The sequence below is a fragment of the Dreissena polymorpha genome, chromosome 14 (assembly GCF_020536995.1).
Source record: "Dreissena polymorpha isolate Duluth1 chromosome 14, UMN_Dpol_1.0, whole genome shotgun sequence".
NCBI lineage: Eukaryota > Metazoa > Mollusca > Bivalvia > Myida > Dreissenidae > Dreissena > Dreissena polymorpha.
Window position 1 is genome coordinate 1,438,714 of NC_068368.1, and position 24,092 is coordinate 1,462,805.

General features: G+C 35.2%; 1 protein-coding gene and 1 long non-coding RNA gene across 3 annotated transcripts in view; one reads left to right on the top strand and one right to left on the bottom strand.

Moving 5' to 3' along the window:
• Positions 1-24,092, top strand: part of LOC127856968 (uncharacterized) — a 64,216-nt gene that overhangs the window by 33,228 nt on the left and 6,896 nt on the right. The gene's annotated exons all lie outside the window — the stretch shown is intronic.
• Positions 1-24,092, bottom strand: part of LOC127856972 (uncharacterized) — a 57,963-nt gene that overhangs the window by 29,428 nt on the left and 4,443 nt on the right. The window lies entirely within an intron of this gene.

The following is a 24,092-nucleotide window of genomic DNA, read 5'->3' on the forward strand; positions in this document are numbered from 1 at the left end:
GGTTTTTACAGTGTAATTCTAAGAACCTAGGTTTTCATGAGAACTATGGTTCCCTAAAGAAAACCACGGATTATGACAACCGGTTCAACGCATAATCCCAAGAAACATTTTTTTTCATGAGAACCTAGGTTCTGTCCAGAACATTGTTTTTTAAATAAGAACCTAGGCTATCGCCATTTAATGCACATTTCACGATAACTTGGGTTCTGCTGAAAACCTAGGATATCGAAGCATCTTCAAGCGAGAACCTAGGTTCTCAGAATGAGAACTTATGTTCTCATGAAAAACCTAGTTTCTTGGTATTATGCGTCGAACCGCTTGCCATTGCGTTCACTAGATAAATTCAAGTCAAGAATGGTTCGAGGGAAGAACGAGACTTTAAAATTATCACTGTTAGTGTTTAGTGGCTGGAAGCACTTAGAATTATTCGTGGTAAGAACGCCGGAGGGACGCATTCGCGATAGTATTTCCCCTTTGTACTACAAAGACGTGTTTTATTAACTACTATCGCATTTGCATAAATCAATTAGGTTTTTGTAACAAATATATCATGAGTAAGGCGTTCTAACTCACTTCTTTGCTATTGCAATTGTTTTTGAAGGATAGTAGTCGACCATACAACGGTAATCCTTCTTGGTTATGTGTGTTTCTTCTAGTTTGTCTGTGTTACTATCGCGTCTTTTGGGGAGAAAGTCTGACGATACCATCCAGAATCGCAATGTTAAGCACAAAATACGCTCTAAATTTCCACAGCAAACGCAATGCAAACTCATTGATCTATGTGTTTAAGTTTGCCGTATTTTAGAATAAACAATCAATTTCGTACGACCCTTTCCTACCCTTCCCCACAAAATACTTACAATGCCAAACTCTGCCACACAGAATAATTGATTGATACATCGAATACATGTTTTATTAAACCTACAAATGCAGTTCAAAAATAAAGATCCGCATTGAAAAAATCCGAAATGAAGCTGATTGGTATGTTTTTAAAAGGTGGTGTTATAAAAAGGTGGCGCATCTGTAAGGACATGCTGTCTAATTCAGCTATCCAAGTATAAATTCGCCATCAAGTTTTCATTTAATCTTACAATGTAGCTTATTAAAAGATATGTTAAAGTATGCAATGGTTATATCTCTTTCATTAAAATGTCACCGAACAACGGAATGTGCATGACCTTGACACGTTGGCATCGACCATAGAGATATGGGTTTGCATGTGCTTCCCTACCTGATAACGATTCAAAGGTGCATCAGGGAATTTCAAAATCCCTTGATGATAAGTAAAATTCTAACTAAATAAAGCATATTAAATAAAAATGTGTGTCATTTAACATCAGTGTGTGACCTTCGAGGACTGAATCTTACCTGTGACACTGCGAGATTAACTTAAATACGAGCAGAAAGTTATTACAAAAAAATTTGATGCATAGTGACGTTATGTGTAAATTATGAATAAATCATCAAATGTTTGATCTTTGACCTCGATGTGTGACCATGACATTTAGGGTCATGGGTCTTGCTTGTGATTTATCCCCGGATTAATTAGAACAATTGAATGTTTTATGGCCGTTGCTCAAATGCTATTGGAGATCCGGATATTGCAGATACAGCTTCGTGGACGTGTCCACACAGATATCGGAACAGTAATTATACGACGCTTCTGATATTTGTGTTGATATTAAGTATTGCCACGTTTTAGTTTAGAATGAGGACTTCGCAAAGCATAGTTAAATTGAAGAAAATTACAAATGCGAGTAAAAAGCAGCGTTATGTTGCATTCGAAAGTTTGTCTTCGTGTCTCGAAGTTTTTTTACATAAGGTTTATGAAATATATCTTATTATATGTTTTGGTCAGAAAATTTAAGCCGAGGCAGTTGCCTCGTCGTAGTTACATGTCTGTTGATAGTGTAAACATTTACATTATGGTCTAAGTAGCCACTACTGTGGCCAATTCAATAAATATGGATAACACAGGATTTTCCAAATGATTACCTTTGGTTACTTGTCCGTATATTGATATGTTATCCAAAGTGGTTATCCTCGTGTATACAATTTCAAAAGGCATTGGATATCTGTGTTCCATTGATATAAATGGCCAAACAAAATAAACAATAATTCAAATATTATCTGGGTCCGATCAAGTCGGTTAAATACCCTGACAAGTAAATTCCTTTGTTTTTGAGATATTGAAGTATTAAATTTCAGATCACCTACAAATCATATGTTTTCCCATTAACGGCCCGGTGCCGATCCGTGTTTAAGCCGACAACGCACGTATCTTTCCGGTATTATCCAATTTGCTTAAGCGTCGTTTGTAAAGCAATCTGAACGCTTCGGACAGTGGGCTAAACCACACCGTCTCTCTGATGTACAAAGGCGGCCGTCATATTGGATTTGGAACTACTTTAGAAAACAAGATGGCGGCCCCCTCGGTTCAAACGCCTCGAAAAGAGGAAACATTAAAATGTGTGTTTTTTTAGCTCGTCTGTTTCAAGATTACAATTTTTAAGTAATAATTTAATGTAGATCTGTGAATTCCCACAACATACTTACAAACTTGTTAAAATTTAAAGATGCCATTTTTACATAGGAGTAGTATTGACATCGAGTAAATTTAAAAATTAAATCGTTATATGTTGTGACACTACGAGGATTGCTTACATAAAAAGTATGAAACACATCACTCATTGTATGAGCATGGATGGCCGAGTGGTCTAAACGGTAGACTTTTACACCAGGGGTCAATGGTTCAAGCCCATTTGAAGGTTACTTTTATATTTTTATTTAATTTTATTCTTGTGTTTTTGTATTGCAGCTTTTTAGATCCAATGTTTGCATTTATCAATATAGCATATAATGAAAATATATTTGGAGAGTTCTTATGTTATAGTTAGATTTTGTGATATTACAATGATTGCTAATATAAAGTGTAAATAAACCACTGACTATATTGGAGCACTGATGGCCCATTGGTTTAAGAACATGACTTTTACTCCAAGGGTCAGTGATCCACTGAGCCCAGTTAAGGAAGACTTCCTTTTTTTTAAATTATATTATTGATGTTTTATTGAGGTATTTTGTTCCAATGTTTACTTATCAATTTAAAGTATTTTATAACAAACTTCAATACATGTCTAATCTGTGAAAACGTCCCTTTGAAATTGCTAGTTTTCCTCTTACATTCCCTTGTATTTTAAGATAGAATACTTTCCTCTCCAGGGTAAAGAGGTATGGGTTTGAATCCCATCGGGGGTTTCAGAGGATGATTCATTTTGAGACAAATGTTAATATTTTCGTTAGTGTATCCCAAAATTAACCAAATATTAAATGAATAACTGTGAAAGATAATTCAAAATAATGTTTGTTTCTATATACATTGTGATCCATGGACATGAACATTCAATTATGCAAGAAACATGTATGATGTGAGGGAAGAATACGACAGCAAACTTAGAATGGACATTCATTTTAGATTGTTAAGTAACTTAAACTATAAATATTGTAAAGCTTGTGTATGACGTCCTTGCTTCTGGACAGCAGAACAGTTTAGGCATAACTGATTACACTTTTTCTTTAGAATCAACATTGATGCATTATTACTTAAGCAAAGTTGAACTATTAAAATACTCGATGAATGGGGAACTGAATGTTTCATGTTAACATAATGTTACTGGTGAACAAATTCAGCCTTTTCTCTTTACAGGGAGATGGTGTTTTTCATAAATATCTATGTTAATTTGTATAAATAAGACCTCGTAACATATTTATATACATGTAGTATAAAATGAATTCTAAGCTATACATTTATGATGATGACATTATGTGTTTCGCTGTAAATTTACAGAGACAATATACTACAGCCGCATGTCATCAGAGTTGTTAAAAGGCATTTAGACAGTAGTGTCCCTAACTTTTGCCCATTTTGACATATTCTTATAAAATACTGATTCTTTGTTTAGCGTGCAAAGGGGATGGAGGAGCATTTGTTGGTGCCTTTTTAAAAAGTTGTTTCATTGTGTGGAAAATTGAGTTTAAAAATGTATACACAATGCCTAATGTGAGGCAAATTCCAACAATGTCTGTGGTTTTTCATGTTAAAACAAGAGATGCGTTTGTGAGGAACATAATGCCCCATATTGCGCCGCTTTGAAGCCGTATATTTGACCTTTGACCTTTAAGGATGACCTTGACCTTTCAGTACTCAAAATGTGCAGCTCCGTGAGATACACATGCATGCCAAATATCAAATTGCTATCTTCAATATTGCAAAAGTTATGGGAAATGTTAAAGTTTTCGGACAAAGAGACGGACAGACAGACAGACTAACAGACAGTCTAAAAGCTATATGCCACCCTATCGGTGGCATAAAAACTGTATTCTTTGGTTTATGGGTGTTATGGGTGTCTCCACAGTATTGGAATAACCAATTTACACTTAAAGCTAAAACAGGGCTGATCCATTACCTTTCCACCACCAGGTTCATTAAATACTTACTGGTGATATGTGATCTTGAAAGAGTTTTTAATATGTCATTTTTGTTAGCACATTTAAGTTGGTTTTACAAATTCACTGAGTGTAAACATTTGGCACTTATATAGCTCAAAGTGACTAGGAAACAAATCCTTATGTTCTGATTTGCATACATGTATTTACACTTGCAAAATTCAAAGTTAAGAATGGTAATTGTTCTCTTATTGCCAACAACTGCATAGATCTTAACATTGTAAACTGGTCGTTTTGTCTTTATTACTACTTTTGTTCATTCTTTTGTATTGCCCTCTTTATATGAACTTTCAACATATATATTATATCCAGTAATTGTAGATGTTCTGTGATGTAAATGTGTAGGGTTCTTGTTACTTGTCACACCCATATCCATTCCATAATGTCTTAACACTGATATAGGATATTAGTAATTGTTTTATTACTTTATTAATGTAAACTTATTCTTTATGCTAATGACAGTGCCATCCTTTATTCTCACAAAGATCCTAGTATCATCAGTAGTGTTTTGGGTAAAAAACTTGAAAATTGTAGTAAACGGTTAGTGGGTAACAAACTGTCTTTACACCTTGGAAAAACTGAATGTTTAGTGTTTGGTTCCAAAAGGAAATTATCTTAACTTCATAACTTTAATGCAAAATGTAATGATCACACTATTGTTTCTCAATCATCTGTTAAACACCTTGGTTCAATATTGGACACTGATCTTTCTGCTACATCTATTGTTAATAATATCATTAAAAAGGTGAACACAAGAATAAGATTCTTGTATAGACAAAACCACTGTTTAAATATGAAGAAAATATTAAGAAAATTGTTATGTAACTCATTGGTTTAATGCCATTTTGACAATGTAGCTCTCCATGATACAATGGTATTAGTAAACAGTTAAAATATAGATTACAAGTTGTACAGAATAAAGTTGTTAAATTTATTCATGGATATGACTTGATCTAGAACATCTTTGAAAGTTAAAGATTTTAGTAGTATTGGTTGGTTAAATGTTCAAAACAGAGTTAAGCAATTAACACTCAACCATGTTTATAAAATTGTTAACAAGAAATGTCCTTCTTACATGTATACTAATTTTAGTTTAGTGTCTGATATACATAGTGATAACAGTAGACATAGTAAAGGTAACTTTTATTTACCTCAACGTCCTCACCTGAATGGTTTTACCAGCAATACTTTTTATGCTCCCCAAAAATTTATTTTGGGGGGGCATATAGTCGCCGCTTCGTCTGTCCGTCCGTGTGTCCGTCCGTGCACAATTTTTGTCCGGGCTATTTCTCAGCAACTAATGACCGGAATTCAATGAAACTTTATGAGCAGCTTCACTACCAAGAGGAGATGTGCATATTATCAGCGGGTTCTGGTCGAATGATTTTTCACAGAGTTATGGCCCTTTAAATTTTTTGAATTTTTCCATTAACTGTACATATAGTGTAATTCTTGTCCGGGCTATTTCTCAGCAACTAATGACCGGAATTCAATGAAACTTTATGGGAAGCTTCACTACCAAGAGGAGATGTGCATATTATCAGCGGGTTCTGGTCGGATGATTTTTCACAGAGTTATGACCCTTTGAAATTTTCTATGAAAAATTATTGTCCCCCCCCCAACTACTGTGCCCTCAAGACGTTTCCTTTTATCTGAATATATAGTGCAATATTGTGACAAAAAACCCATTGGGAAGCATCTCCCGTATCCGACGGTTTCTTGTTATTATAAAGCGATCAAAGACTGGAACTGTCTACCTGCTTATGTAAAAATCGTTAAGAATAAATATGAATTTGAAAAGAAAGTGAAAACTTCTCTCACAGACAATATGATATTGAAAGAAAATGCTTATTTTATTTTTTACTAATGGTCTTATTGTTTAAATTAATGTTTTATGTGATTGGTTTGTTATTAGCTCCACTGGCCAGATGCTAGCGGGGCTTATGTCAAGATCCTGTGTCCGTCGTGCGTGCGTGCGTGCGTTAACTTGTTCTTTAAACATCCTTCTCCTTAACTACAAGTCCGATTCTGATAAAACTTCTAACAAATGTTCCTGGGGTAAACCTCTTTCAAAATTGTTCAAATTATGCCCCTGGTGTCAAATTTGACCCCGCCCGGGGGTCAATCAATTGAACATATGCTTATATAAAGCCTATTTGTGCAATCTTTAAAAATTACTTGTCCATAACCATTGGGCCTAGTGCTACCACATTTTGTATGAAGTGGCATTTAATAGTTCTCTACTTTGTTTGTTCAAATTATGCCCCTGGGGTCAAATTCGACCCTGCCCCGGGGGTCACAAAAATGAACATATGCTTATATAAAGCCTATTTTGTGCAAACTTTAAAAATCTATTTGTCCATACCCGTAGGGCTTAGGGCTACCAAATTCGGTATGTAGTGACATCTAATAGTCCTCTACCAAGTTTGTTCAACTTATGCCCCTGGGATGAAATTTTACCCTGCCCCGGGGGTCACAAAAATGACCATACGCTTAAATAAGGCCTATTTTGTGCAAACTTAAAAAATTTCTTGTCCATAACCGTATGGCATAGGGCAACCAAATTTGGTATGTAGTGACATCTAAAAGTCCTCTACCAAGTTTGTTCAAATTAAGCCCCTGGAAACAAATTTGACCGTTCCCAAGGGGTCACAAAATTGAACATATGCTTATATTGGGCCTATTTTGTGCAAACTTTAAAAACTTCTTGTCCATAACCATTTGACCTATTTCTACCAAATTAAGCATGTATTAAAATCTTAAAGTTATCTACCAAGTTTTTCAAATTATGCCCCTGGGGTCAAATTTGACCCTGCCCCGGGGGTCACAAAAATGAACATATGCTAAAATAAGGCCTATTTTGTGCAAACTTTAAAAATCTTCTTGTTCATAATTATAGAGCCAAGGGCTACTAAATTTGGTATGTAAGGACATCTTATAGTCCTCTACCAAATTTGTTCAAATTATTCCCCTGGGCTTAAATTTGACCTTGCTCCGGGGGGCACAAAACAGAACATATACTTCTTCTTTTGTGCAGACTTTAAAAACTTCCAACCTTTCGTTTAATACATTTCAGCCCATGCGCATTTCAAACTTTTTTCGCATAAAAATACAGTGGAGCAATAGTAATATATATGTATGTATATATATATATATATTACTGTTGTTCAAATAAGTCATCAATACAGTATTTGTACGTACATTTAAATGTGATGACAAGATAGTAGTATACATTGTGTAACAAGTGCTCTCTAATAATATATGCTAATTACTATTTGATCTCAAGACTTTAGTCTCAAGTTAAATGAATGATATTTTTATGCGTATTAATGCCACCATTTTTGTACATTTGCCACCCATCTATAGGGCCCAATTGGAAATAAGTTGCAAAACTTTCATGGGACATCCTGTGGTATATATATATCATGTCTTGATTTCAACATCTTGTAACTACTTGTTATTTCAGATCACTGCCAAAAACACTGACTAGTTACTTGTATCGAATTTTAATAATTAACTTTGACTGTTATATTCAAAATGTGATCTATCAATGCATTGTGATCCAAAACCTGTGATATTTGTTTTCCAATCGTTAAATGTTGTAAATTGACTGTATTTTATGATCTGTACTTGTATGACATATATATGTATAACATATGCATGAATAAATCAATATATCAATATTAAGAAAAGTGTGACTGTGTTGCCGGACATTTTACAGTTAAATTACTTCATGTCAGTAATGGCAGTCAGGGATGGAAACTATCTTTTTACAATTGTTGCCTGCAATGACGACCATATTTAGTGTTTTTGTTTCCCAGGTAAAGAGTACCGACCCAAAACCATGGGCATGTCTGTGATATGTATCTTAAAGTTTCTTAAAAGATAAATAATATAAATTTTAACAACACCACTGCTGCGTTTTAACATTTCCAGTACAGTATGTCTTATTTTGAGAGGCCATTCTGAATTGAGTTCATTTCCAAGGGCAAATATATGCCTTAATATATGAATATTACCAAACTGAACATTGTTACACTGTCCCTAATTTTAATGGCACTGGATTGTTTAAGGCTTTACAAAGCTAGTTCCCTTGCCGGGATAACAACATCTGGAATTAAAATGCCTAGGATAAAATATAAACAATATCTGCCAGAAGTACTGTATGGTTGCCATCATGAAATGTACAGAAAGAATAGTGTTTCAAATTCAATCGAGCTCCCCACTCATTCCATTCCATGAAACCTTTCAGGTGTCTCAATACTGATAATAGTAAACCCCACTGAGGGCTGTATGGCTATGGTCCATATACAGTTTGTGACTGCCTGTCTGGTCACTATAATGCCATTGGGACCAACGTGGTGTTTACTATTTCTTATATTACACCGAAGAGTTTTCTCTGTACCACTGTACAGTGTCGTACGATTGTTTATGGTATAGAACATAAACATATTGATTAAATCTCACAGTTTGTCGCCCTGTCGAACATCAGCAATGTTGCAATGAATATAATTTAAGAAATACTGATTCTTTAAAGTTTGAATAATGTTGTTGTTTTCACTTCAATATTCAACAACTAATTGGCTTTCTTAACATTTTATTAACATTTGAATATTTTGCATGCAATAACATCTAATTTTAAACAATAACATTAATAAATATTCTATTATATTACTCCTTAGCACGGAGCGTATATTGACATGAGTTGAAACGATTATTTTACCCTTACCGTAGTCAATTCAAATTCATGCAAAAACTAATCGTCCGATTTTATTGGTTTATACGTTATCTTGTTGCTTATTAATTCCTCTTTCAAAAAAAAAAAATAACTTTTAGTATATTTTTGTTGTTAGAAATGGATGTATAGCGAGTTAAACACGAGAAATACGCATTTTATGTTTTACCCACGCGCGTTTAACCTTGTCGATACTTAGTTACGTAACCAGTAGCTATCGATTAGCGTACATGGAAGAGGTTATACATTTTGATGTACCCACTAACGTCTTTTTTCTAATTTTACTTTTATTTCTCGACCGATTTTGACCAATTATATATCATTAGAAAGCCTACATTTCGTAGTTTTCAGATATATAAACATATATGAAGTTTTACTTCTAATTGCGGCAGCCCAGCGAGTTATAACTTTAACTTTTGCAAATATCATACCGTTTTTGAATCTATATTTACGGTAAACATGGTCGTACTTTATACAGATTTGTAGCATTTATATTATGAGTTCAGTTTTTAAAACTACATCTTGCTTAGGAGAATAAAATTCTGTATACGATAGAAAAAAATGGGTTTAAAAATAAAAGTAAATAAGGAATGACTTTGTACGAAAGTAGCTCGCGGTCATAACGCTCCGAACTGATGCTACGGTATTGGCGATTATGCTTTTGTTTAGATACCGACCATTAAATTTCCGTTGCGAAGATTATTACATTTTTTATCGAATATATTGTTCACGAAACATATAAATAAATCTTACTATTAATGAAGCTTAATAAATCAACGATTTCAGCTCTTGTTTATAACACTGAAACGGTGATAATTTTATATGAGACCTCGTATATAGCGGACCCTCTTGATATTTTCGGCTTTGCACTCTTCAAATAAAATGGGTGTGAAACACATTCGTTTTGTTGTTTATTATCAAGGATAGAAATATTTATAACAATATGAAATGTCATGTACCTTAAATTATCAATTAATTAAACTTATTTAGAGATTCTTGAAAATCACGGTCGGTGTTACGCAGATCATTTCGTATTTTGACATCAGTGCATCATGTCCAACTATTCAAAATCGGATTTTTTTCACTGGGATGATGACGACTTAGATTTAGACGAATTGTTAGGTAATTACACATGTAGCAGTGATTATTCTGAGAATGTTAAACCGTGTAAGAAAGTAAAAGTGACAAAAGCAATCGAATCAGTGGGTGTCTACCAGTGTACAGAGTGCCCAAAAACTTACAAGAATATGTCTTGTTTTCGGGGTCATATGATTTTCAAGCACGGATACGAAAGAGTGAATGGTAAATATTTCATTTGTTTCATAATGCTTATTTCATCGATTGCATCTGAATCGGATGGCATTATTGCTAGTGGTAAAAAGTAACAGATCTTGTTCAGTTTGACAAAGGTAGATTGTTTTTACTCCATTACATGTTTGTTATAATCATTCTTGTTTTTAGTTGTCTTTCACTTGGAATTAATACAAAAATAGAGAGGTCATTGTTTGAAACTTTGACACCTTGATTAAGCCTCATCAGGGGTGTGAGTGCTTAATTGTAATACCAATTAATGGCACGCTCCCATCCAGCTCTTGTTTATAACACAGACAGGGTGTTAATTTTATTACGAGACAGCGTATATAGCGGACCCTCTTGATATTTTTCGGCTTTGCATACTTCAAATATAACTGGTGTCATAACATTAATCGTTTGTTGTTTATTTTCAAAGAGGTTATTATGTATAGTTATATGAAAGGTTATTTACCTTAAATTATCAACTAATTAAAATTATTTAAAGATTCTTGAAAATCCCGGCCGAAAAATATCAAGAGGGTCCGCTATATACGCTGTCTCGTACTAAAATTAACACCCTGTCTGTGTTATAAAAAAGAGCTGAATTCGTTAATTTATTACGCTTCATTAATAATAAGCTTTATTGATATGTTTCCTGGACAAAATATTTCAATATATTTGATAAAAATATACTAATCATGACAAAGGAAATTAAAAGGCCGGTATCTAAACAAAAGCATACTCGCCAAGACCGTAACATCAGTTCTCTGCGTTAGGACCGCGCGATACTTTTGTAAAAAGTCATTCCTTACTTAATTTCATTTTTAAAACCATTTTTTTCTATCTTATTCTATACATAATTCTATTCTCCTAATAGTCAAGCCATATGGTGGCCGAAACCCAAGAAATCGTGCCATTTGTGGAAAAAGCACAAAACTTAGTACACGTGTAACTGGGTCATATCTAATTGTAAAAACGAAAGGAACCAACTGTCACATTCAAGATGGCCCAATTATCGGCCATTTTCAAAATGGCCGTCAAAATCTTTATATGTGCTTTATACAGAAACAATTTGTCAAAAAATGCTGCAAAAAACATAAACAGTGTAAATATCTTTAACGAATGGTATGTTTGGGTTGTTCAGTTGATATGTCAGCAAGCAGCAATTACATGCTGCATGTGATGATTGAAAAACTTAAAATATCCGCCACTGAAAACTCTAAACAATTATCTATTTCGTAATCTTGGTACACACATTCTTCCAAGATAAAAAAATATCAATTTAAAAAATGATAAACATTTATATTGATGCAGCATATTTTATATTTAAATCATATCAGGAAGACAAGCGTAGAGATAGTCACGTAATTAGGTATTAAACGAACACTATTTTCAGGATATCTGTTAGTGTAATTGAATGTTAAATCCCAAAATCTTAGTACACGTATGTGCTGTCTCTGGGTTTGCAATAGAATAATTATTGTTCTAATCAGCCAAGTCTCTCAATCTCTGTCACAATAACCGCCACACTGACAAAGGGCTGTGCATAGCATTTCGGCCCTTTTGCACTTGAATGTGCCACGACATCCTTTAACTGAATTACAGTTACATCTTAACAACTCTTGGCAGAAAGCCGATGACTGGGGTAGGGCTGACCAGAAAGCTTTCCAGACATGTTCTTTATTTTTCTCCCTTCCCCACTCAGCTGGACTTGGAAGATCAGGTAATAAAATTAATGCCTGGCCCCAACAAAATCCTGCTTGATAAACAACGCGCTTACTGTGTTCTAATAGGGACGCTTTTGAATGAGGGATGTTTTCAATAGATTTTCCTTTCTGTGCAAATAATCTTTTACGTAACGAGTTTCATTCACACTGGCAGAACCACTAATTATATTGTACAGAAGAACAACGAAGCGTTCAAGGTCTTACAAAGCATTTTGGAGGGTTTCAGAAGACGGTGCTGTATGTATTGTTTCAAATGCTTTAGTAACCTCATCACAGCTCATCCAAGTCTCCAATACTGATTTCGTGCCTTTCCTTAAAAAGGCAGAGGTTTGGTCGCAGACAGTGAATGCATGAAATGCTGGCAACGCCCTTGCCTTGTTTACACCTATAAAGCTCACTATAGCATGAACAGATATGTACTGCAAATTCTTGCCAGTTCCAAAAGCTACCCAAAGTTCGTCCAGGGTCATTTGTGGAAAAAAAGCTACTGCTAAAACCACTACATCTGTGTCAACAGTACGTATCATTACCTTTCTGAGGCCATGTGAGGCAGCATCAGATACATGTAGTATTGCTCTTGTGTCAGCTTCCTCATGGGAACATGGTGCCAAAATGTTGGTGAGTTCATATCGCTGGTTTAAACTATGTCTTGACCTTTGGTTGATATAATTTGCATTCGTTCAGGGGAAATTTCAGTGCACTTGTCTGCAAGGTACTCAAATAACTCTGTTTTATTTTCGTCTATCCTAAGAAAAGACTTCCAGTATTTTGGGATTCGTACGTCAGGTAGTTCTCTTCGTCTAAAGCCTTTCCCTTTGGTTGATCGTGTAGACTCCTTAAAGCTGTCAACAATATATACATCCCATACAACGTCAACTCTGTTTATATTGCCTGACGTCCTTTCCAAATAAGGTACAAACACGTTTTCTGCTTAGTCATTGAAAGTTAAACACCATGCTGGCTTTAGCATATTGACAAGGACTGAACCATCTATTATCAATGCTTCTACCTCTGGTTGCTGCAGTTGAGACAGAATGTTGTTTTCAAGACAACTGATCAAGTCAGATTTTGTACCCAAACGTAACCTTCCGAACTGCAACAATGATGGTGGAAAGTTAGTGTTTTCATGAGGAAAGAACTCGTCAAGATCACATTCTCGTACTTGACATGCTACATAAAGCTTAGCAAATAACGAACTATTTTGTTTTAAAGACACTATTTCTTTTTTTCTGCTTAGAGACACGTTTCTGCTGTGTGTCTATCCTGTCAGCATCAAAGGTGTTAAACTGCTTAGTTCCAACTCGTTCAATTGCTCTTACTGTTGCTATAACAGCATCATCTGTAATGTATCTTGTGTCAAGAGTCAGAAGATCATCAGATTGTTCTTCAAAAGGATTACCCATATCCTTTATTGTGGCAACCAGGTTCGATACCTGCTGTCTAAATGTAGACTGTACACCCTTTACCTGTTCATGGTGAGGCCCTTTACTTTGTGAGTGCATGATGTTGCAAATGTTGTTTCAAATTCATTTACTACTCTAGCAACCTCTGGTCCACAAACCATACAACGAAGGAGTTGCATTGAGTTTTCGGTAAGACTGACTGCCCCATCATCGTCTTTTACAAGTTTGTTATTCTGTTCGTAAGCATGATCTATAGGTAATCCTGAGAACAGGTTTTGTGTTTTACTTATCACAAAATTACCTTTACTGAACTGTTCAGTTACATCTGGGTTACGTCTTTCAAGAAGAACTTTCTATAGTATGTATATATCTGTTCCATCCAGCACAATCAATGTGTGGGTGTTAAAAAATAGATATCCATGTTCCGTGGAAAGATCCTTGGGCTGTCGTTGAACTGGGATTGTGATTTATATTGTCGACTGCTGAAGTTTTGAATATTCCAAGCTTCAGATTGGAAGGACATACAAAATTCTGCCGTTCATACAGTTCACAAACACTATTTCAAAACTTTGTGGACAGTTCTAGTACTCTGTCATACGAGACTGACAAACCAGTATTATGAAGTCTATCAACTAGACCCCGTTTACGCGTTTTTGCATGAACAAGCATACCAACATATATTGGTAGGGGGCATTCACGATCTTTTGCATTGTGTTTACCAGTAGAGCCTTTTCTACGACGCATTGTTGAGTTAATTTTGATCATTTGGGCAATTGTTAATTGTGCTTATGTTTCAACAATGTTTTCAGACTGACTATTGATGTTTGTACCTTTTAAGTAGCATTGCAATTAATGTATGTAAAGAACAAGGAGTCGAATCCTCCTGGCAACTTTTCTTTAGAAAACCATTAAAAACATACTTTTCTTGATTAAGCATGTCTTTGCGAATAATATTTGCTGCTTTTGCAAGAATTATAGCTTCATTATCAAAATCATGTTCAGTAGCTTGCTAAAAAGCATCACCAATGCCATCATTATATATTATCTATGTTTTGCGAAATTGGTTATAAGCCTGTAGCTCAGGATTGTTTGCCAATATTTTATTTTTTAGTTTGTTGGGTGAATATAAATGTTTCTCGTTTTCATTAATTGCTCTACTCTATTTTTATATAGCTTTGAAAGATCTGATAGTTTAACAACTGGTATCACATCTGAGTCTGAATGAGTATCTTCTATGTAATTTAGCAATTCAGTTAGTGCGATGCCATTATTTTGTTTTTCTTCTTTGGTGTCATAGGGTTACTGACAGACTCTTTGCGTTTTCGATGAAAAAGATCTCTGTAGCATTTCAAATGACACACTGTCTCTTGAGATATCATATCTCCCACGCTTAACTTGGCCAAAAGAAAAGTATCTTGTAACTCAAGTGCATATTTCCTAACACTTCTGACCATTTCAAATGTTGATACTTGACGGAGATTTCCATTGCTCCACAGAAGAAGCATTTACCTATTTCGCTTTTCGCAGCCGCTCCGGTGCTTAAACGGGTCAATTTCGCAGGTGTTACTTGCTGTGATGTATTGCTGTCAGCTTTACGTTTAGCAGCCCTTTGAGCATTTGTCTTTCCAGTGTTCCGTCTACAAAGCCTGTGCCACTTTGCATGATTTGTACTGAAAGCATCTGAAAGTGTGAATCCATCCTGCTCTAACTGAACAAATCTATTATGTAATCGAACATCATTTAATTTAGAGTAATTTCTGATATCATCTTCCAATGACCTGTAGTATTGTTCTTTATGAGCATTTGTTTTCCTTGAAGTTGGAGGGCACTGCAATCGAACTTCTGTTAATTCCTGGCATAATACACATTTGTCCCAATCAATTACATTTTTTTGGCACTGGTTGCGAAACTTCCATACTTTTGCATAGTTCATTTTCAATAAGTTTAAAATGTTTCGACATGGTGTTAGTTTTTGGCGAGAGTTTAAGTATGTTAGTAGCTTCCTGAAAATGAATTTGATTTTAGTTTAATGCTATGTACCTAATTACATAGAAAACGCTGATTGATAATCAAGATGAAGTATGGATTTCCAAGGCATTACTGCAAAAACAAGATTTATTATACAACATTAACTGACCATCTTTGTACTGTACAGACGATCTACATTAAATATGAAAACAAGGTATTCAAATTAGAGTAAATTCGTTTAATTAAAAAAATTGTACTACACATTGTCACATAATATGTTTACTTACCTTTATCCATCAATTTAGTACTATAACAATCCTTAATTAGGTAAATAAAACATAACTTGATGAATGTTAACAGACTATGCTGTTTGCTACAAATGGCGTCACTGTAGCAAAGGGGATCAACTCAGTAACAATTGGATGCAGGAGAAAGGTTTTATGGCTGAAATATATTCCAATATATAAATATAAACAATATTTATAAAATAACTATTTTATTCATAATCATATTTGTTAAAGAAAATTGACTCCGTGTTATATTTCCCTATTCTTTTTTATTTAAATATTTTCTATATATTGTGGCCATCTTTAATATTTCGGCCATTTTGATAAAAACAAGAGATGTGTTCGTCAGAAACACAATGTCCCCTACTGCGCCGCTTTGAACCCATATATATGACCTTGAATGATGACTTTGATCTTGACCTTTCACTCTTCAAAATGTGCAGCCCATGAGATACACATGCATGCCAAATATAAAGTTGCTTTCTTCAATATTGAAAAAATTATGGGCAAGTTTTCGGATGGACGGAGATACGCCATATATTTGAACTTTGACCTTGAAGGATGACCTTGACCTTTCACCACTCAAAATGTGCAGCTTCATGAGATATGCATGCATGTCAAATATCAAGTTGCTATCTTCAATATTGCAAAAGTTATAGGCAATGTTAAAGGGACGGACAGACTGACTGACTGACGGACAGTTCAACTGCTATATGCCACCCTACCGGGGGCATAAACACGAGTTCCTTTCATTTTTGAGATATTTACATTTATATCTAACTTTCTGCCAAATTTCGTGCTTTTCCCACAAATGGCACGATTATAACACCATATGGCTGGACTATAAGCAAGATGTAATTTTTAAAACTGAACTCCAAATATAAACGCTACAAATCGGTATAAAGTACGAACATGTCAACCGTAAATCTAGACTCTTAAACGGTGTGATATTTGCAAAAGTTAAAGTTATAACTCGCCGGGCTGCCCAAATCAGAAGAAAAACATAATATATATTTATATATCTGAAAACTACGTAACGTAGGCTTTCTAATGATATATGATTTGTCATAATCGGCCGAAAAATGAAAGTATAATTTAAAAAAAGACGTGAGTTGGTTCATCAAAATGTATAACCTCGGCGCTTCGATGTACGCTAATTGATAGATACTGGTTACGTAACAAAGTATCGACAAGCTATTTGCCGATACGGTCCCGTTTCATATCCGTCTCATCTAGAGTCCGTGTCCTTAGAAATATTGGTCCTTATATATCTATAATATCGTTTAATTTAGTCCAAACATAGTGGTGTGTAACCCGAACTATATTTTCGGTGTAATATCCTTCCACCAAATACACCCGAGCGACGATCGCACTTTTGGCGGAATTGTCCGAAGATTCCCGATTGGTTTGTTTAGCTCTATTGTATTTTCGAAAAATGACCAACAATGGTTGTTGAAAACGTCTACCGAAGAAGAACGTACACTTCTCTCCACGAACACAGACCCCAACGCATCTGTGTCCCCTGAAGTGATTGAAAATATCATCAATACACTCCCGAGAGGAAAGGCATCTGGCGAGGACAATATCGTTTATGAACATTTAATTTTTTCACGGACAGTTGTAGCCCCTGCACTAGCTAACCTTTTCACGTTCATGCTAAGGCTAGGTTATATTCCGGACTTTATGAAACGTGGTGTTATAATTACTCTCCATAAAGGGGGTAGAAAAAGAAAGGATGATCCTAATAATTACCGTGCAATTACTCTTCTATCGGCGGTTTTAAAATTGTATGAATCAGTTATTTTGTTGCGTTGTAAAGATACTATTTCCGAGACTTTAAGCATGCAACAAGGTGGCTTCCAAGAACAACTCGGCACTATAATGACGTCATTCGTTTTACGAGAATGCATTCAGTTTTCACGCGAGCATTCTTCCAAGATGTATGTCTGCTTCCTGGACGGGAAACAGGCGTTCGACGACGTGTGGCATGCAGGGCTTCTGTACAAATTTTGGAAATGCAATATTGACCATACAAGCCTCATTGCGATTAAGGAACTCTATATCAATGCCAAAAGCTATGTTCTTTCCCATAGAAGACGTTCCCAGGAGTTCCCGAATTTGCAAGGTACTCGCCAGGGTAGTAAAAGCTCACCGCTGTTGTACCTAGTGTTTATCAATGGTCTTATCAAACAACTGGAGGATAGCGGGTTTGGTATGTGTATTTACAACATGAACACTTGTTCGCCAACCGTCGCTGACGATATGGTCTTAATATCCTACTCAAAAACGGGACTTGATAAAATGATGGATATATGCTACAAATACTCGAGAGTATGGCGCTATGAATATAACGCAAGTAAATGTGCCGTCATCGTTTTTAATGAGCGTACAAAACAGGAAACTCCCGCGTGTTTAGGCTTGGAAGTGAAACAGTTAAAGAATCTGAAAGTTATTCACATTTGGGGATAAATGCCGATGCGTGGCTTTCGTTGCAAATGCTTATAGCAGACGCTTGCAACAAGCTTCGAGGTACATACCTGAGCATATGCAGCAGCGGCTTTAATCCATCATCACTCAGCCCAATCACCTTAAGAACAATCTATCAATCCGTGGTTGTTCCAAAAGCATTATATGGTTGTGAAATGTGGACTGTTATCGGCGCCAGCGATATGTTACGCCTTGAGCGCTCTCATCGGTTTTGTATCAAATCTATGCAGCAATTTCATCCCATAACGAATACGGATTTTGCATTAGCATCAATTAATGTTAACTCGATTGAGAATATCATTGACAGGTAAAAGCTAAGTGTTTTTTGGCCAATTATGTTGTTTACCAAACCAATACTTTGCCAAACAAGTGTTCATTAACAGACGTGTACGATACCTGAATAACGACAAACAGACTTAGGGCTTCGTTCCGGAAATCTACAGACTGCTGCATAAATACCAACTGCAATCGTGTTTAAACGAGTACTTAGAATCAGGCTTGTTTCCGTCTAGGCAAGCGTGGAAACAGATGCTCCAACGATCGGTATCCGCTCCGGAACATCACAGACAGCTGGAAAGTATCCGGGACGTGTACCCCACATTGAACCTGGCTGATGTCCTACACGTAGATAAGCCCGCGTCCCTTTGGCAAATATCCCGGATTTCACCTAAGCTATCGCCCTTAGTAGCCTCCCTGATGGCACAACTGGGAGGATTCCTCTCTAGATCATACCCAACGGTGTGCTCATTGTGTGGGATACAAACGGACAACAAACTACTGCACGTGTGTTTTTGTTCGAAAAGGGAACTGTTACGTGAATCACTTTGGGATGCTGTCATTTCCAAAAGGGGTTTAAGAGTTTTATAAAATTAACACGAAAGGCACCATAAGAACAAATCGTAATGTTGTTTGAAATGACGCTAGCAACTACAGATGACAATCGCCTGAATGCTCATTTAGAAATCCTATTGCTGAGACTAGTTTGTTAGTGTTTTCGTGTGCTTATTGTAAAATCGTCTCTCTATTATTGTTTGTATGCATGTACATGTATTAATATAAATATATAATTATCTATTGTATATATTTATGATGTAAATACTTGTTGTAAGTGTGTTATGCTCTCCGTGAATGGAGGAAATAAAGAATCTATCTATCTATTTGCCGATACGGTCCCGTTTCATATCCGTCTCATCTAGAGTCCGTGTCCTTAGATATATTGGTCCTTATATATCTATAGTATCGTTTAATTTAGTGCAAACATAGTGGTGTGTAACCCGAACTATATTTTCGGTGTAATATCTTCCGCCTAGAGGCGTTAGACATATCCTTCCACCAAATACACCCGAGAGACGATCGCACTTTTGGCGGAATTGTCCGAGGATTCCCGCTTGTTTTTTTTAGCTCTATTGTATTTTCGAAAAATGACCATGTAGATTCCACACAAGGAAGAGACGGCATATATAAACCTCCATTGCCTAGTCAGCAGACTTGAACGAAAACGAAAAAGAACATGGATTTTAATTTGCGAATATCGATATGCAGACTTCTTTCGATCTTTGGATTATATTTTACTTGTACGTATGAAATGTCTAATTAAATGCGCATCAATCTAGTTACAAATCGGCTATTATAGTTTTGTGCTTTATTATAGTCTTATTTACACATGTTAACGCGGATAACGATTGTATATAGTTTGTCGACTATTCTAGATACATTGCGATTTATTTATATAATTGAGTAATGGAAATTATGTTTTAAAGCACTTTGGCTGAATAAAGCAGTACTGTTTGAAACATCAACGATCATTCACGCATTTTTGTCTACCATCATATTGAAATGTGATAAGACAGACAAACATACAGTCAGACAATAGACAGATAATTAAATTCTCATTTCTGTACATACACTTGTATCTATGATCAAAACAGGAGTCATATAATAGAATATAATAAAATATAGCTAAGTTAAAATGAACACAATACAGTGTACAACACCACTAAATTTAAGTTACAAAAGACTATGTACAAATAGCCCGTGATATAAAGATAATTAAAACATGTAAAAACGTAAAGAAAGATAGAAGTGTTTAAGTATCATAAATATAAACGGTTCTACGATGTATTAAAATGTCATTGCAGGCTTTGGTAATGTATTTATCAAAGGAATCATTAGACATTAACTGAGAAAAATGTTATGAACTATCTAACAATAGGAAACCGGGTTTAATTATATATGGCATACACGTTGTATTGCATTAACACATGTTCTTCATTTTCTATATATGTTAAGTTGTGTCAGCTTGTCCGTCCATGTTCGGGTACTCTCTATATAACAATACTTTGTAATGTGTATTTTGCTCCACATTATGTTAATAATTTACAATCTTGCCGGTTGGTGACAATGGCTATATTGACGTGAGTCTATTTTCTGAAAATGCCATTGTTGATTTCACAAAACGTGTGCGCGTAAAATGATATCAGTAAAACGATAAAATGCACGCTTTATCACCCCAGGTCATGCAAGCCCGTCAACGAGCTTGGGTAAACTGCACCTGGTTTACCGGAGCTGCGCACGTAGGGCTTGAAAATCGTGCAATTTTTTAATTGATTATGAATAAATAAGACATGCAACGAAATAAGTTATTACGTTTTGCTAATGTTATTGGCATACAAGTAATATACCTAATGCATAATGCTCATAACGGAGACAGACAGTAATGATACACGTGTTTGAAGCAGTAGGTTACACGATCTGAGGACAGGTATTTCGTTTCTGAAAACCTTTATCTTTCCCCGTAAATCTAAAAATAGTTTAGGTGTTTTGTTATTGTGCAAGCTGGCGAGATAAAGCAGTTTAATTTAAAGCATGAAATGCAGTTTGTGTCATATTGTTATCTTGACCTGAAACCACAATATTTTGTGCAATGTGTTTTTTCAAGCAAGATTTGCGCAAAGCTCTTACTTTTAGATCCGATCGTACATATATGCCGCAATACTTGTTTGGCATAGAGTCGTAAAGTAGTTCCCCACTGAAGACTATTGCATGCGTATGAATATACAACAAGATAAGTATTGATGCAAAGCATCAAAGGGCGTCGGGAATTTCAGTGTAAAAGGCACTCAATGAAGTTACATGGAACGATTTTTTTTCTACTGTAAATATTAATATATTGGCCGATTATTTTAAACAAAATAGAAATAGATACTGGTATAACCATGATCTATAATTTTGTGTTATAACCCCCAAATAACCATTATTTATGATGTTATGTTATAACCCCCATATACTCATTATCTATGATGTTATGTTATAACACCCAAATATTTCATAGTTCATTTTTTTTACATTGGTTTCCTTTTTTACTAGCATCCGTGTGCAGTTTTCATTAATGGAACAGAACTGTGTAGGTTTTAAAAAATCTGCTTCATCTTGTAAGTGTAAGTTCATAACATTTTCTCAACTTCAAGGGGAGATGATTCTGAACTTATTCTTACGTTGCTCATTTACGATAGGGGTTGGGTAATTATTGATATGAAAACACTGTAAAAGTTTGAAAAAATAAATAAATGAAAACTGTAAATTGCATAAAGAAGCTGCATTTCACAATACTTTGAAATTCAGTAAAAGATCATAATAGATTTATTGCTCCGAAATTCATCATTTTCAATAGGGTTCGAGTAATTCTGATTTAAAAACACTTAACAAGTTTGGAAAGATTCAGACGAAAGTTGTGAAATCTTTTAAACAAGTGGAAATTGTTTATTTTGTCAAATTTAATAGAAAAAAATTCTGGACTTATTGTCCCAATGTTTCTCATTTTAAATGAGGTATAAATGCTCATTGATATGAAGACACTGTAAGTTTGGAAAGAATCTGATGAAAAATGTTGACATAATCACCTAACCAAGCAATTTTTCACTTTTATTTTTAAATTCAAAGAGACATAATTCTGGACTTATGGTCCGATATTGCTCATATTGAGTTTCGGTTGGGTCCTCATTGATAAAAAACCTGTGCAAGTTTGGGAACAATTGGATGAACATTTTGGACTTCGAACAACGATTTCATTATTTCTCAAATTTTAAGGAAGATAACTATGGACGTAATGGTCGGATAATGCTAAAGGGCCCATACCACCTGGATAGTAATAGGTGTCGCGCGAAGCGCGCTCTATATGAGGTTCTTAAACAAAAAACTCCGAGGAGTGCTTGACTCTAGGGAAACGGGTTGCTGGGACACAGCTCCTCCTTGATAAGCGACTGCTTCCTTTATCGCAACTCATTGTTACAATCAATAATACGTGTCGCGCTTCGCGCTCTATATGTGGTAGAGATAGTACCTTGGGCCTATGATAGACAACCATAAAAATACATGGATAATAGATGTGTTGTTTGCATTTATTTGTTAATATAAAAACACGTGTATTTTTTTATAAGATATTTAAGTGATGGAAGAAATGTTAATTAACGTTGTCACCACGCGGCATCCATAAATTTTAATAAAAATGTCCAATTGTAGTAAAATGGATTTTAAAATGTCTACATAAAATAAAGCTTTATTATATTTATTAACCTGACTGGAAAAAACTGTCAGCCGCCGAACTGTTCCGTTCGTGCCGGAATCCGGGATTGAACCGGGGGCCTTTAGATGATTGTTGCGTAAACAACTTCAGTCTAACGCTCTCCCAACTGAGCTATTCCGGCTGACATCATTTATGTACTGCTATTCGGTGAAGTTGTGTACAGCGATCGTTATTATATGTCTTTTAATAAACTAATACATTGTACGTTTTCGTACCACTACGCCTTTCCAATAAACTTGCTTGCGCGATTGGTCGTCAAATATCGTACTACATTTATTCTCCACTAAATAAGAAAATTAGAAAAACCACAAAATAAATATATTTTGATTATGTTTGTTTTTTATACAAAACCAGTAAGTTTTGCGTATTTGCCCAGTCCCTGTGATCTTTCCCCTGTGATCAGTTGTGGATCAGTTATTAATTAAAACAATTAGTTTTGCATTATTGGCAATAAATGTTGTAATAAATGTAAAAGGCACAAATGCAGTACTTATTTACACTATTTTATACAAAAAATCACCACTATGCGAGATATTCTTAAAACAAAAATATATACATTGATCCGTAAAATAACTTTTCCTCCCATAAGCGAAAAACATGCATTGCATACTAGTCGCCGCTCTCCAGAGCGACGCCAATAACTGTTGCGGTCTTGAAGTTGAGCACAACATAATTAATATTCATATCTACTTGAATTTTACATATTGTAGAAATTAGAAATTAAGATTGATACATATTGAGAAGAGACGTATATGCAATCGTATCGTACAATAGCCAGGATGCAGTTTACAGAAATTCCGTTGCCATTTATACGCGGACGAATAGACGCATGGAAAAAGCGTCGAAATTGATGCACATGCCTGGCGTCACTTGACGTTTTTGAACTGTCCGTTGGGATCAGCATCGTAGAAAAGATGGATGTACTTTGTAAATTTATCAATAACTATTTGTAGACAATTTGTAAATTATTTAATCTCGACCAAGTAACATACATTTCAGTAACGCATGCTGCCAACTTGGACTACTTGCGGTCTTCGTTGACGAACTACTTTTCTGACACGCGCCATCACGCGGTAAAGCCAGAGTACAAGCAACGCACAGCCA